This window comes from Prionailurus viverrinus, chromosome D2 (assembly GCF_022837055.1).
Source record: "Prionailurus viverrinus isolate Anna chromosome D2, UM_Priviv_1.0, whole genome shotgun sequence".
Classification (NCBI taxonomy): Eukaryota; Metazoa; Chordata; class Mammalia; order Carnivora; family Felidae; genus Prionailurus; species Prionailurus viverrinus.
Genome location: NC_062571.1, coordinates 57,671,963 through 57,688,647, shown reverse-complemented (window position 1 = coordinate 57,688,647; position 16,685 = coordinate 57,671,963). Strand labels below are relative to the sequence as shown.

The 16,685-nt window shown below is 43.0% G+C and overlaps 1 protein-coding gene across 7 annotated transcripts in view; it reads right to left on the bottom strand.

The window, feature by feature from the left end:
• The window catches only part of R3HCC1L (R3H domain and coiled-coil containing 1 like), a 95,056-nt gene extending 87,375 nt beyond the window's left edge, over window positions 1-7,681 (bottom strand). The window contains exons 1-2 of one of the 7 annotated variants that reach the window (XM_047824927.1): window positions 7,612-7,652; window positions 6,763-6,903 (exon numbers count right to left, since the gene is read on the bottom strand). The gene's annotated coding sequence lies outside the window, so the exon portion shown is untranslated. The other 6 variants (XM_047824929.1, XM_047824930.1, XM_047824923.1 and 3 more) reach the window with 6 other exon arrangements.
• Between the last annotated feature and the right edge of the window lie 9,004 nt (window positions 7,682-16,685).

Sequence of the window (16,685 nt, the reverse complement as noted above, 5' to 3'; positions counted from 1 at the left end):
CTGACATCAGTGCAGACTGAATTTTGCTGCCAACACAGTTTGCCACAAACTTCTTAAAGACTTCCCATTCTCGTAACAGTTTGAATTTAGGAAACATGGATAAGAAATTATGGACCTGAAACTGGTTACATCTAAGAGGTGGAATTATGCATGGATTTTATTTCTTTCCTGATATTCCACATATTCAACAGTGAACATGTACCATATTATTTACAAAACAATACTTGAAATTTAAAAAGGGATGTGAAAAAGCCCAAATACAGATACTGACCAACTTGCAAACTGGGTTAAAAAAAGAAGTAAGATCTTGTTCAGATTTCAAAAGCCAAAAAAGTAACTTAAAATAGCTCTGAGTTTAAAAGTTTTTACAAGTTTAGTATAAGTATTTAAAATAAATGAATAAAAATGCTATCAACAGTGGGGGAAATCCTTACTAAGACTCAACAGGAAATTTATGAACTGAAATTCAAAATGTGATAATTGTATTAACTCATTTGTAACTTACTATTTTTCAGTTCAATTGCTTGTGACAGACTGTCTTTCCCAAAGATGGCACCTATCTCCTGTCCCCAGCCTTTCTTACAATGTGACTTTGACACTTCTCCCGTGAGAAGTGGGTTCAGTGTAACTGCTATTTTTGACTCTGGCAAGTTTATGTCACTATGTAACTTCCACGAGTAGGTCCCAAAAGGCAATACAGTTTCCGCGTGGTTCTTTTAGGATTCTCATTCTTAGGAAACAGTCACCACCTTGCTCTCAAGAAGCTCCACTGGTCTATGTGGAGAAACTGTAGGCAGGTGTTCTGTGGGACAGCCACATTAGCCCCCAGACATGAATGCTGACACCTCCAGGAGCCGGCAGGTCACCACCAGCTTTTAATTATAAGTCTTTCCACCTAAAGGTCAGGTAAGCCATCTCCTCACTACCTTGTCTGAATTCAGACAAAATCCACAGCATAATAAAATGGGTATTTTACACCGCTAAGTTTTGGAGTGGCTTGCTACACAAAAAGCTAACCAGAAAAAGAGCCCTTTCCTAGTTCAGTAGGAACTAGTTCCATTCATATGAAAGCTATACACGTACGTGCACACATACACTCTAATATCAAGCTTTCTCAACACTGAAGGTCTAATCTGCCAATGAGAAATTGGACAGACCTGTTTAAATAAGACAGTTTCCACTTGGGAACTCAACAATTCATGTCAAATATATTCTGAGTACCTGATACATGTAGAACACTTTGCTAGATGTTTAAAACACAAAGGTAAATAACATATAGTTATTAATCTAATCTAGAATGGGAGGAAATAAAAACAAGTATACAAATAGTTTACAGAAGTATTTAAGTGCCAAAACTGGTACATAAAGTTAATTCCACCACAGTTAATTTATAAAATCATCTGGACTCATAAAAAGCTTTTTGATTTCTTTAGGAAAGTAGAAGAGCTTTGCAGATGCCTAGAAAAAAAGACTAAAAAAAAATATGAAAAATGTGGCCTTCGTTATGTGCTTATATTATGAGGCTGTTTTTTGTTTTAATTCTTTATTTCCCAAGTTTTCTACAGCAACCATGTACCAGATTTATTAAGAAAAAAAATGGGGGGGGGGGGCACCTGGGTGGCTCAGTCAGTTAAGCATCCGACTTGGGCTCTGGTCATGATCTCCGGGTTCGCGAGTTCCAGTCCCCAGACCAGCTCTGTGCTGACAGCTCAGAGCCTAGAGGCTGCTTCGGATTCTATGTCTCCCTCTCTCTCTCTGCCCCTCACCTGCTTTGCACTCGGTCTCTTTCTCTCTCTCTCAAAAATAAACTTTAAAAAAATTTTTTGAATTAAAAAAAACATTTAAAAAATTTTTAATTTTTTTAATGTTTATTTTTCTGGGAGACACAGCCTGAGCAGGGGAGGAGCAGGGAGAGAGGGTGACACAGAATCTGAAGCAGGCTCCAGGCTCTGAGCTGTCAGCACAGAGCCCGACGTGGGGTTTGAACTCAGGAACTCTGAGATCATAACCTCAGCCCAAGTCAGAAGCTTAACAGACTGAGCCACCCAGGTGCCTTGGAAAAAAATGTTTTTTATTTATTTTGAGAGAGAGAGAGAAAGAGCAGCATGAGCAGGGGAGGGATGGAGAGAGAGAGAATCCCAAGCAGGCTCTGTGCTGACAGCACACAGAGCCCAATGTGGGGCTTGATATCACAAACCATGAGATTATGACCTGGGCCAAAATCAAGAGTTGGATGCTTTTTTTTTTTTTTTTTTAATTTTTTTAACATTTATTTATTTTTGAGACAGGGAGAGACAGAGCATGAACGGGGGAGGGTCAGAGAGAGAGGGAGACACAGAATCTGAAACAGGCTCCAGACTCTGAGCTGTCAGCACAGAGCCCGACGCAGGGCTCGAACTCACGGGCCGCGAGATCATGACCTGAGCCGAAGTCGGCCGCTTAACCAACTGAGCCACCCAGGTGCCCCAAGAGTTGGATGCTTAACTGACTGAGCCACCCAGGCACTCCAAAAGAAAACAATAGTTTTATTTAATTTTTTAAAAATGTGTTTAAAATACACTATGAAGAGAGTCAAACAAGAGGTTAATAGATCTGTAACAGAAGCTATTCTGGTGTCAGCATGCCAAATATACAAAATAAATTTAGAATTTAAGGAGAATTTTCAGTAGAATAAAAACTGCATAAACATGTTACTTGTTTGCTGTTAATATCTACTTTTCTTCCCTTTCCTTGCTAATTACAAATATTTAGAAGGTCTCCTCAGGTAACAGAAAACAACTACCTCAATAAGCTCTCCATCTCCTGGTCATGCCCTCCCAGATCCCTCCGGCATTCTGTCTCCCTCTCTGCATCTATCATTTCTAAGGTGGCCCTTCTCTCTACATCTCTGATTACTCTTCTTTCCAACTCTGCCTCAGACTGTCTCTCTCAGTGTTTCTGACTTCCCGTCTCTAGATGACCCTCATTCTCTGCCTATTGTGTGTGTTCTTCTGTTTCCCTCCAGTGCGTATGTCTGTGTGTGCGTGGATAGGTGTTTGTGTTACTCTCATGGACTCTGCCTTTTGGTCAGTTTCTTCCCCACAGCTACCTACCCCATTTCCAAGACATTTCTGTCACCTTTTCCCTCTAATCTTGATAAACTAGCAGGGATGGTATTATTATCCCTATTTTATAGATGATAAGAAAACACATACTGGACTACTGATATAAATTTGAGAGTTTAGGATTTATATCCAAGTGCTTCTCTTCTTTAATACTCTTCTGGTATTCCATGGCAAAAAAAAAAAAAAAAAAAAACTTGAAACAGCCCAACTGCAAGCCAGTATTAACACTACATGTATTCTTTCCTAAGAAGCAAATCTCCTATTAAGGAGTGCCACATACCTTTTGCCTCTGTTTTTGCCTCTGTATCAAGTAAAATGGTCAGCTGTCAGAAATCTATACCATCATATTAACAGGTTAACAGTGTTATTTGGGAATCTCACAATACTAGACACCAGACCTGCTGTTTCCAACAGTGCTTCTCTATTTTTATCCCTAGTCTGGAAACAACCATGTTTGACATTAAAAAAAAAAAAAAAAAAAGATATAAGAGGGACAACAAATGTTAATAAAACTGAAGAGTGAATCTGAAGAATGGAAAGCTATATAGAAAGCTAGCATGAGACAAGTGAAAAATGCACACCACAGACTGGAAGCAACTGGTCTATGTTTTATTGAGAGAGTAGAAAACCCTCTTCAAATGCAGGCTTACAGCTTGCTGAACAACACCCTATAACTTCTCTTCTATCTAAAGCTCTGTCAACTGGAATTTTCCCATAATTCAATAAACTCTTATGACTTACCCAGACTTCATCCATCCTGCTGGGCTCATCACCAAGGAACTCTAAATGTTTTCTCCACTAGCTAAGAGCACATTTTCTGATGGGTGGCAGAGAAGTAGGGTTCTCTTTCAAGCTACCAATAGCCTAGTTCCATTTCTTTCCACTTCTATAAGTGGGAAGTCTGCAACAAATACAGTTCAACAAAGAAGAAATGTCTAAATTCTAACTCAGGTTAATGACTGTCAAAGATCACCCTGTAGGTCCCCAATTTTATACAGAGTGTGAGGGCTAGTCTTATATTTATACAGGTTTATCATTAAAAATCTATACTTTTATTCTGGCACTAGTTCACTTAATTCTATTATGTCTAATGAGTACATAAGTACTGAATCAACAATATACCAGTTTTATCATTCATTCTGGTGAGCTATTTTGTGAATGGTTAGTCTACGGAGCTAATGAGGACAGGGTCACAGATTGGAAAATCTTGGCCAATTAGCTTTGCTGTGTTTCATGGGTTGATGGTTACAGTCAACAACCTTAACCTTGGCTAACAGAAACAAAACAAAACAAAATACACTAATCATGTGAAGTATTAGAGGAATGAATTATAAATGTTTGACCAAAATCAATGATTATCATAAAAATATAATAATAAAATTTTTTAAAGTAATGCTAACATAATCTACCTTTTGCTAAGCCTGGTTAGTATGTGCCTAGTTCAAAAAATCTCTAATCTTTTCAGTCATGCAAGATTGGTTATTATCATCCCTGTTTTACAGATGATAAGAAAATGAACTCAGAATGATAATATGAACCAAAGTCATAACCTATTAAGTGGTGGAGCCTGAATTCAAACTTTGATTTGACTCCAAAGCTTAGGTTATTTCCACAATACCATATAGTTTCTCAACAGCATGCCTTAGGGACATACGACAGTCAACAAAATGTTCTTACTCAGAACTATTCACAGTCATTACTGAGCATATCCACTACGTACACTTAGATGCTAAAGCTGAGAATGAGTTTACCTTCCAAAACTTCTTTAAGCAAAACAGCAAAGATTCTTGTTCTTTAAGAACACAAGCATTTAAGACAAAGGAAAAAATAATACATTATAGCATACAAAGTAATTTTTAATGGAAATGACTATTGTCATAGCTTTGTATAAAAGTCTATAGTGAAAAAATAGTTATCTTGCAGATTCATAACTGTAAGAATGAAATTACCAGGGCAGAGCCAGAGGATACCACATTAAAACAGAGTAAAGGAAACATTTCCTAAAAATCTGAGTCTGCAGGTATCTTGTAGTCAAAACTCATTTGTAGGAAATAAAAATAAATACTTCAATTCTTAACCCTAAGATTTTGCTTTGACCAACAGATCAATTTTCTCTATTAGACTATCCTTCTTGGTTCCTCTCAACTCTCACTCCTTGCAAATGTGTACACCAATGTCACCAAGAGTTTTACCTTAATAAAAAATGAGGTCACCAAGCTCTCTGGAACCTACCCACTAAGCTAACTAACTTTTAGAGTCAAACAGTCTGACTTAAAAAAGAAAAAAAAAAAGAAAAAAAAAAAAAAAAGGCAGCAATGAGGGTAAGGACCAAAAAATGGCTCTATAAAACTATGTCCTAGTCAATAGTCAATAACTAAGTCATAAACACAGATAATTGTTCTACTACAAGCTACAATGTGCAGACAGAAAACAGCATCCTTACTGCAGGTTACAAATGAAGCACCAAAGCACATCCCAAACAACAATCTTTTCACAATAGCATTTTAGAAACCTCTAAAAGTGAAAAATAGCCTAATATAATCTTTATATAAAATACAATTGCTAAGAAACACACTGCAGAATGAGAACTTCTATTTACAGTATTTTGGGGAAAAAAAAGAATCTCAAGAAAATACATTATCTAAATTATCATTTTTTGATCATCATAGTCAACAATTACAATAGCAACAAAGCAATGAGCACTTACTCTATGCACTACTGAGTTTCTTATATTAACATCTCATTTAATCCTTATGAACACCTTGCAAGATAAATGTTATTGTATCTATCCTAGAAACTAGTAATCAGGCTCAGGGGGGTCAACTAATTTGCCAAAAGTCATAAAGTAAGTCACAACACCAGGATTTGAACGCAATGTGTTCAACTTTGTACATTGGACTAATTCACTGTACCGCCATCCTGTTTTTTTGAACCACATTTAAGCATTTTCCAACCGATGGTATCAGTATAAATATAAGTTAGGATTACCTTATTACTACACCTCTGAACCCTTATATTGATTGTAAAATCCCATTCTCTACAAGGGGAAAAATAAGACAAAAAAGCTACCTGCTTAGAGTCTCAGATCTTAACTGCCAGAAGACTGGAATATGGGCTATTTATATTCTGAATTCTAACTATGAGGAAACAGACTTCTAGCATACATACCTAGGACAGATGAAGATGACCCCAGTATTTCAGCTACTGTGCACACAAGGTCAGTGGAACTGTGTTAGAATTAGAGCTAGACTTAGCACCAGAAGTATCTTAAAGGGGGTAAAAAAATACGAGACCTGCTGGAGACAGGCATCAGTTTAGCACAACTGATGAACAGAAAGTGCTGAGATCCTTGTACTTTTGTGGTGAAGGAAGGTTATAACTGAGCAAAATGGGTTGACAGGCGAGTGTGTTGGGGGTAGGGAAGTGTCCTAACTCTGGGAGACCTTAATTTGCAGATGAAGTTTAAAACGGACTCCACAGGTGACAGGGCCTTCAAGTCACCTCTTCAAGAGGTACATGGCTTAACGTTTGCATGGCTTGTATTCGTTTCCAAAGTCACTTCCCCTTATTTATTAAATCATTTGCTTTTCACAAAGAGCATGGTCATGTTTATAATCGAGTTTCAAAGACATGAACGTGGTTTTAAAATTCAACTGACCTAGACTGGAGACAGGAGGATAAAGTTATATCTGATACATGCTTTCTCCCACGTATCACATATTATCCGCTGACGCCCACAACACTGAAGGCAGGCAGGCCAAAGACTAGTAGCCCCATTTTTCAGATCTAGAAACCGAGGCTGCGGAAAACGGGTTACAAAAGATCACAAGTCCAGCAAGTGACAGACCTGAGACTCGTCTCAGGACATTAGTCTCCAAACCCTGTGCTTCTTTCCTTTCTCAACTCTGAGAGGCGGCTTTATTGAGTAAAGAAAACTTTTAATAATCGGACTTGGGGGTTTCCGAGGGCCGCCCAACAAACCAGGAAGTACATCCTCCCGTTCAGACAGCTCACTCCCAGCTCATGCCCATAGCCCGGGGCTCCTGGACAGCCGAGCGGACTCCCTCAAAATGCTCGCAGCCCGGAAATCGCCAGCAGCCCCGGGGTCTTCTCGGGGCGGCCTCTGAGGCCCACAGCCCCGTTGACCCCTGGGGGGATAGCCACGGACCCGCTCAGTACCTGTTGAAACCCGGGAAAGGAATGTCCTCTCCGCAGAGAGTATTTGGGAAGAGGCCCCAAAGCGGGCGCTCAGCCTCTAGGACAGCAAAAGGGCCTCGGGAGGATCCCTGCAACCCAGGGCCCGCAGGGGTCGAAGGGCGGCAGCTTCCCAGTAACCTCCGCCCCAGACGGAGACCCGCCCCGTGAGTCACGTGAGGGGAAAAAATACCGGTAACTAACAAAAAGAGAAAGGAAGTCTTGTCCAAAGTGTGTGGGGAGAAGTGGAGCGACCAGCCCCAGCTAAGGGTGTAGAGGCAGGAAAGGACAGGGACGTGGGGCTACTCGTTACCGGGCGTGCCGTCGCTCTCCGCTTCCGCCACCTCCTCGAAGCTCTTGCTCTTCCGCTCGCGCCGCTGGGGCGCGCGCCAGGCCTCGACTCCTCCCCCCAGCCGCGCCGCGGGGCCTTCTGGGGGCTGTAGTCCCTCCAGGCCGGGGCTGCGCAGGCTGCCTCCCGGTCACGTGGGGGGAGGGCTGGCAGAGCTGCAAGGGCGAGAAGGGGTTTGCGCTTCCGTCTGCTCGACCCTCTGGGCTTCGCTTTAGCTATAAACGTGCTAAGACGTCCTCCCGTCCCGCTCTTACACCATCCCGCCTTTTCCGTTAACGGCCAAGTTTTTTTGAAAAAGGCAATATAATCCATCGTCTCCACTTCCTCCTTCGTGCTCTGCCCTGCAGGTTCTGCTCCCGAAGAAAATGGCAATGTGGCCATCATTATCTTAATTGCCAAACTCACGTGAGGAATTTCCGGGTCTTCTAACTTAACCTTTAGACGCCATTTGAGGCTGTTGGACATTCTTTATCATTTATTTTCTATGTCACTCTCTGGATTTTCTTTCTTCTTCTCACGCCATCCTTCTCAGTCTCCTTCAAGAATTCTTTTTCTAACCCATCTCTTAACTATTAGTAGTGTTCTCCAGAGTTCCTGGCAATGAAGTGAAAGGTGCGGGCCGAGAAACCTGAGCTTCCCAACGTCATAAACAACCCCTTTTCATCCACGTCCCACAGGCATCTCAAATGTAGCAATTTGTAAAGCAAACCACCCATCCCCTATTGACTAATAGTCACTCCAACTTCCAACCTACATTTCTCTTTCTCTTGCTTCCTCTTCCACCCATGCCCACACAGTCACCAAATTTTGTAGAGTCTATCTCCCAAGTATCTCTTGACTCTGCTCTCTCCTCACGACCACTGCCAGGGATTTAACTCAGACCTGCATTATTTCTTGCATTGGCTTCCTTACTGGTCTCAGCACCTCAGCACCTCTCGTCCTCCCTACTGCTATCTGGCCCAGTTATGCAAATGGCAAATTTAATCATGTCACACTTTTGGTAATATCCCCTAGAGGATCCACTTGATTGAATTTGGGAAGAGGTATGGAGGTGAATCCCTTCCGTAGCTTTTATAAAATGAGAATGCCAGCTGCACTATTCCCTGCCCTCCCTATCCTGTATTGTGGTTGGGAGGTTCAAAGAAAGGAGACTTATAACAGATCTTATTTTAGGGTAGATGCGCATAGGCAAACTTCAAAGGTTCCCCAGGTGATTGAATCACTTAACAAGGGTGTTTTTTATTGACTACACCAGGCATTGTTCTGGGTACTGAGAAAATACTAGTAAACAAGACAGTCCCTGCCCTTGTGGAGTTTACATTCTCTTGGAAGAGACAGATTTTAATCAAATGATTACATACCAAAAACAAAACCAACAATAATAACAACAAAAAACACAATTACCAGCTGTGATAAGAATTGTACAGGAAAAACAATCAGTCCCTTTCCCTTTCTTTCTGACACCTGCTCCAGCCCAGGGTGGGAATCCTCAGCCTATCAAACAAAACCTGTCAGGAGCTAATCTCCTTCCATTCCCTCCCACATACATCTAGATTTACCAGACTGCCTGATCACACTTGCTCGCTCACCTCTGCAAAAGCTGTCCCTCTGTTTGGAAAACCCTTTCCCTTCTCCTTGTGCTAACTTCTACCCTGTCTAATTCCCCTCTGTTGGACTAACAGCAAACCCAACAGAACACCAGCCACATGGAAGGATTTTCTGAGGATTGAACAGAGTCAGCTGATAACTCTTAGGCAAACAGGGGAGCCAGGAACAGTTGAATGTGGGCTACTGGGAGCAGGGCTACGTTAGCCAATTTAGAGGCACAGGGCCTGAGCCAACACCCATCCTTCAAAACACAGATCACGTGTCACCTCTTCCAGGAAGTGTTTGCCGAGTTCCGCCAAGATGAAATACTGCCTCTTTCCTGGGTATTCATTGCATCCATGCCAACCTCTCTTCCAGTGAAACACTACACCCAGATCACACCAGATTTGAAGAGCCAACTGTTAAATATTCGGGAATTTTCCAAGTCAGTTTCTAAAGCATTGGAAGCTTGAAATCAGCAGTGATGGGAGTATTTACACCACCATGGAAATAAGCAAATGACAAATGAGGGCCTTTGGGTTTTGTTTTGTTTTGTTTTCCTTTTTGGAGAGCCAGTTTGCCAGCACATCACTGCCTTTATCATCTCATGCATCTCTACATTGTATCGTGGTGATTACTCCCCTATTACATGGATCCCTTGCAACAGCTTCACTTAGCAAATTTTTATTGTTATTTATTACTATGCACCAGAAACTAGCAAGATGCTGAAGGGATGGGTATACAGTGGAGAACAAAAAAGCCTGGTCCCTACTGTGAAGGAGCTTGCAAGCTAGCAGATTAGACAGAAAATAAACAAAGACCTCTACATTTACAAATTGAGCTGGGCTGCTTTGTGACAAAACATCCTGGCAATGAATGGTAGTGGACAGAGAATACTACACTACTTTAACAAGGTGGTCCAGGGATGCCTCTCTGAGGAGACGATCTTTCTACTGGGCACCAAAGGGTTAGAAAGAGATGGTCAAGGGGAAAAGTGTTCCAACCAAAGGAATCAGGCTATACACAAGAGAGGTAGGCTGTTTGAAGGACAGAATGGTCAGTTTTACTGGGATGGTGTAATGATTAATTGTATTTGTCAACTTGACTGGGCCACAGGGTGCCTAGATTAAACATTATTTCCGGTTGTGTCTTCAAGGATGTTTCTGGTGAGATTAGCATTTGTTGGACTCAGTAGATTATTCCCTTCTTCAGTGTGGTCAGGCATCATCCCATCTACTAAATCCCTGAATAAAACAAAAATCTGGGGAAGGGAGGATTCATTCCCTCCTTGCCTGTCTGTTGAACTGAGGCCTTGGTCAGTTGGTCTTCACCTGCCCTTGGACTGGGATTCACACCATTAGCTCCCCTGGTTCTCAGGCCTTTGGACTCAGACTAGAATTACACCAGCCGCTTTCCTGGGTCTCCAGCTTGCAGAGGGCAGATTGTGAGACTTCTCAGTCTCTACAATCACAGGAACCAAGTCCTCACAATATAAAAAATACATAAATCTCTTCTATATATACGTATAAGTGTACATATACATAAAAAACATTAATAGGAGATCTATATCTCCTGTTTATATACACATATTTCCATAAATAGGAAATACAGATACAGATGATAGATAGTTAGATAGATGGATATCCTATTGGTTCCTAATTCTCTGGAGAACCCTGACTAATTGTGGGTTGAGTGATCCAGACTACAAGATGAGGTCATTGGAACCAGGTATGCATAGCCTTGAGGCCACAGTGAGGACCCTGGGTTAAATTATAAACACAAAAAGGTTCAAACAAGGGGATGATGTTAGCCGATTCATGTTTTGACACAATCACTCTTGGTTTTGTTTGGAGGCCCACAATAGAAGTGGGAGCCCACTTGTTGCTATAGTCTAGGTGAGAAATCATGAAATGAAATGCTGGCAGTCAAACGAAATGGGTGGATTGGACAGCTATTTTGCAGACTGAGTCAACAGGATTTGCCAATGGATTGAATGTAGGGGACAATGGGCTGGTGAAGAGAAGCGAGGACCCAGGGACAGAGATTGCTCATATTCATCTCCATATCCTCAACCTCTAGAATGGGCCTGGTTCGTAGCAGGTGTTCAATAACTGCGTGTTGAACAATTTTATCCATTCTACATGCTAAGCTCTGTACCCTATCAATGTCACATTGCTTCGTACAGGGCCTCTCTAGCCCATATAGTAACTTTGTAAAAATTAGAAAAAAAAAAAAAAAAAGGTGCCCCTTCCTACAGGTGCACATAGCCCATCACCAGGGTGTACAGATGAACCTGCAGTCTACATTTCAGCCCCCACTTGCTTTCTCAGCTGGCACCCTTGTGGTATGTGTAGTCTGCACAACCACATACAGCATCTCTGGTTTAACAATCCTGGGAGCTGGTTTTGTGGCATTAAGCCCAGTATTCTTGGAGAGAACTTGGGGTGGAGAGAAAGAAAGCTGCCTGCCTGGGGTCACTGGAGCTGCTGCTGTGACTGAGATTCAAACCTTTGCCCTCTGAATCCCTGTGGGCTCTTTAGCCTTGGAGCCACATTGTCTCTCCCAAATCACTCAGCCCATCAATAAAAGGCTAAATTCAAAATGGTGACTTTGCTTCCTTCAGTTTCTCGTGTGTCTCAGTTACTATTGTTAGACTGTTACACGTTTACATAGTATCCAATATGTGCTCAGTGCCTCACAAAATACAATAAAGGAACATGAAACCAAAGGGTCTTGATTTTTTTTACAAACAGAATAAATAAGGAATGGCTGGTTTAAAGGGCCCTTAGTTCTTGGATTAAAATGCACTGTGGTATATTGGTTTAAGGTGATACCGTAAACAATACAGAAAAAAAAAAAATGCCTGTGTGCAAGCTGTTTCTCCTTTGCGCCCAGGACCAGGAGTGGGAGGATACCGGAGCAGCTGGCTTCAGAAATGCAAACTAGGGAGAAGGTCAAGGACCTAAGGAAGAGAAGGAAACAGCCGGAGGGGAGAAAAGGATTGTCCCTTTAGTAAATAACAGCACTTAATATATAACAAGTGCTTAACGTGTGCCAGAAGATGTGCTAAGCCCTTTACGTGTCCGGTGTGAGTCAATCTTCACACAACCCTACAAGGTACCTTCTATTATTACTGTTAGGCAGGAAGCTAGGCATGAGTGACAGGAGGATGGACCTTAGATGTCCTGATGGCGGGCCCCAACGTAGGGGCAGCCCAGGGACCACCCCATTCCACCCCTCTAGCAGTTGGTTGGGGTTACAGCACCTCGGCAGAGGAAGAGTTAAGTTTGTTGGGCTCCTTGCGCTTGTGCAGAAACAGCAGTCTTGTTCTTATTTGACCTCTGTCTCTAGAATAGAAATAATGTTGTGGTTTCCTACACCCTGCAGGTATTTTGAGTGCATCTTGGGAAAGGACATGCATGGTTGGCTAATTATTACATAATCCAGGCCTGTCACTCAGATGTTGCCACCCTAGGACGCACCCCCCCCCCCCAAATATTGATATAAGCCCACACCTCGGAGTTCCTAGGGGCCTCTGTCTCTCCTGACTGGCCCACTCCCCCCTTGAAGTGTACATGAATAAAACTTGGCTCTGCTTTACCTTCATTTCACTGTCCTGTAATTCTTTCCAGTGGCAGCAAAAAGAACCGAGGCTTCTTTCCTTTTCCATCTAACTCTGGGGAACAGCACCATCATCTTACACTGGAGGAAGCTGAGGCCCAAAGCTATGCAGCTAATATGTGACAAATCTGAGGTTTAAACCAAGACAGTCTGGCTCTTGAGTATGAGCTCTCCACCACTAAATTACACTGCCTCTCATACGGATGTTCCTGATGCCAGGTCCCTCGTGTCAGTAGCATGACCCTTTGAAGTCCTCGGATATCTGGTTCTCAGACCCAGCGATTCCCTGTTGTCTGTCTGCTCAACATTTAGGGCATGGTCATCTCCAGCCGAGCAGTCCATTTGGACAGTTTGAACAAAGCATATGTGAGAAAAATTCTGCTGGGGGTACATTTCACAGTCTCCCTGGAGTTTCAATATCCTCCCAAGATAATACCATCATTACTCATATGATATGAAAGATAGGAGAGAAAATGTTCTCAGGAGAGAGGGAGTAAATTAGTCTATCCCTTGGAAACGTGGGCCTGATTGGTACCTCCTAACGTCTGAATTCTTTCCTTTGGTGACTTTCAGCCAATAAGTACAGAAGGACCTGAATGTGACTGGGGTTTTGGGTACTTGGATCTTGCCCTCATGAACTAGTATCAGTAAATGCTACTACTATCTGGAATTGTATGGATATGAAGCATCAAGTGGAGCAAGGATGAGACTTTTTAGGTAACTAGGAGGGCATGGTGTCAACAAACAGCCCCCACTTCATTCATGAAGAAGAGCAGAATAGCAAACACTGATGTGCAGCAGGGACTCCAAACCCCCAAAGCCTAAGTTAGGAGCCCAGAAAACTCTCCCTCAACTCTTCAGCTCTGATCGAAGCCACCTTACAAAAGGTACGGATGGCAGCAGTTATTGTTTTGGTTGCCTCTCTAGGCTGTGATGTCACAGCATCTGATGCTATTATCCAACTGTGGCTGTGCCAGCGCGTGCACACACACACACACACACACACACACACACAACCTCACAATTAGCTTTCCAGCACCAGGGCTATTCTATCTGCCCCCTGATCTCAAGGTTTGTATGGCTAAACTATCCAATGCCATAGTGCCCACTTGGAGGGAAGGGCTTGGTGACAGCATGCTCATTCTGATTTGAGAACAAGTTGACTACTTAGAGCTATAACTGAGGAAGAGTCTAGTAAATTCTGGTCCTTAGAATTTCTACCGTTATACAATATATAACCTTTGATGATTCACTGTACCTCAGTTTCCTCATCTGCGAAATGGAGACCCAACAAAGCTACTACCTCATTGGGTAGTGAGGATTAAGTCATAAAAGGGATGGGAAATGGTTTGGGCTAAACAAGGAGAGGGGCATATGCGTTACACAAAGTTGTGCTCATAAGAGACAGAGATGAGTAGGGAACAAATAGATTTTTTTAATTTCAAAGCTAATTCTTTTTTCCCTTAAGAGAGTGGTAGAGGCAAAGCACCCCTTCTTCTATTTCCTTCCCAGTCCCAGACTATTTTCCCATTGCCCCATATCACTCAAAAAAACTGTAATTCCTTATTGATAGCACCCAGGACAGTGCCTTACATATATAGTAAAAATTTGATAGTATTTGTTACACAAATAATCTTTTCTATTCAACAACAGAACATCAAGGATTTGGCTAGGCATGTCACAAAGAATTGCATTCTCAGGGATATCCTAGAATTCAAAATCCAATCCTTTATCTAGGGCAGCAGGGCTCAAAACTGGCCCAATTAAGAAGCCCAACTCTGGGCAGACAGAACTTCTTGTTACTCTCCAAACATCCACATTATTTCACACCTCTCTCCCTTTGCCCATGCTGGCCCCTCTGCCGGAAATGCCCATTCTCTCCTTCCTCCACCTCCATCAGGATCCAACTCACATCACCTACACAAAACTTCTCTGGTCTGAGTCACTTCTGCACCCTCCCCCAGTGAGCTCTCATAGTCCTTGGTCATAATGCTCCCCACCAAATCATAATTAAAGTTTGTCTCTATCCCACGAGAGTGAGTACCTTAATCAAGCACGGTGGATGTCACACGGGTCCCACACTACTTCATTGGATCAACTGGTTTTCTCTGTCCTTTAAGGCTGGGAGTAGAAAGCCAAGGGTAAAACCAGACAAAATCAAGTGACCAACAAATTCAGCTCACACTCCCGTTCCTCGAGAACACTTTAGCTGACAACCTCCTGCCCCCAATTCCTTTACCTCCAGAAATAATCTTGCAAAGCATATGATGAATTGCCTGGGAGTAAGCAGAACTTCTCAAAGAGTAATTCTCCTTAACTAGGTCCCTATTACCCACCCTCAGGCTGGTTTGTCGTAGTTAAAGATTTCTGAAGTGGAATATCCTGGGTTTAAATCCTAACTTTAGCAATTACTAGCTGTGCAACTTTAAGCAAGTTACTTAATCTTTCTGTGCCCCAGTTTGGAGATGCACACAGTGATAATAATAGTAGTGACATCACAGGAGGTGGACAGGGGGTGTGGGAACTAAATGATATGCACCCAGCTTTGGGCACATAAAAAGGGCTCCATAAGCAGTAGCTGGTTTGTAAGCAGTCTAGTCTTAAAGATGACAACCCCATTCTATTTAAACCTTCAGAAGGCTGGGTTTGTTCCAGGACATCCTGGGCAGGGAGGGGGTGTTGGGGCCACTCTGGAGTTCTGTCTGGAGGCTGAGACAACTGGTGTCATCGACCTTTGGTTCTAATCTGGATCCATCACTCATCAACCATGGCCCTAGCCTGAGTAGCTTCACTTCCCAAAGCCTGAGGTCCCCAGTAGGGCCAGCAGTACTGAGCTGTCTCACAAGGGGGTGCTGAAAAGATCAATTCATGTTAGCAAAGTGCTTTGGAAATGTAACATGCTAAATATTAATGGGTCTCTCTGAATGTCGGGAAATGTGCAATCTGAACTCTGCTCAGGGCAAGCTGAAGGTGGGGAGAGCAATTCTGGGCAGCCGATTGCCACATCCTTGGTCTAACTGGGAGGTGGTGCTGAGGAAGGAGTGAGTACAGCGAGCATCTGGGGGCTGGGCAGGGCTGTGGGATGGCAACTCTGGAAGGAAGGATGTTCTGAGGAAGCAACCAATTACAAACAGACAGAAACCTAGGGTACGTTTGGGGCAAACCCAGAAAAGCCTTCGGGCTTTCCTTACAAAAAGCAAACACAAGCTCACTGCTTGCTCTTCTCTCTCTCACTCTCCAGTTTGGGAGAGGACAGCACTGTGAGGACGTCAGCCATCTGAGTTCTTATCGTGCTCTCAACCTCCAAACCCCATGGGTAGGGTGATAAATAGGAATTTCTTTTTACCTTAGCCAGAACTCTCAATCTGAAATCTTTAGTGGAATCAGACATCAGGCTCTCTCTGCCTGTGCCATCGCCAAACAGCTCTGGCCTTAGGACACTGCTCCACTGTCTCCTCTTCCAGGAAGACTTCTTGGACCCAACCAGGTTGAGCTGAGAGCTCCTCGCTGGGGCTTGGGTATGGCCTGTGCTTCCTCCTACAAGTGCAGCTTACAGTGCAGTGCCCTGACGCTGTCAGAACCCTGCCTACCACCTCTTGCCACCATCATCTCTTACACACCCATGGCTTCCTGCTGCCTATGGCCACATATGTGCTCTGCCAGAGGGCAAAGCGAGCCAGAATGGGGGAGTTAATGGACAAATACTCCAGATTCTCACCCTCAGATGGGATGACACTGAAACAGCTTCTGCACTAGCTCTGAGAAATCCCAAAGTGACTGAGCCCCAATCATTCGCAGCCATAACCTGCTCATCAACACACCCTGTCCTG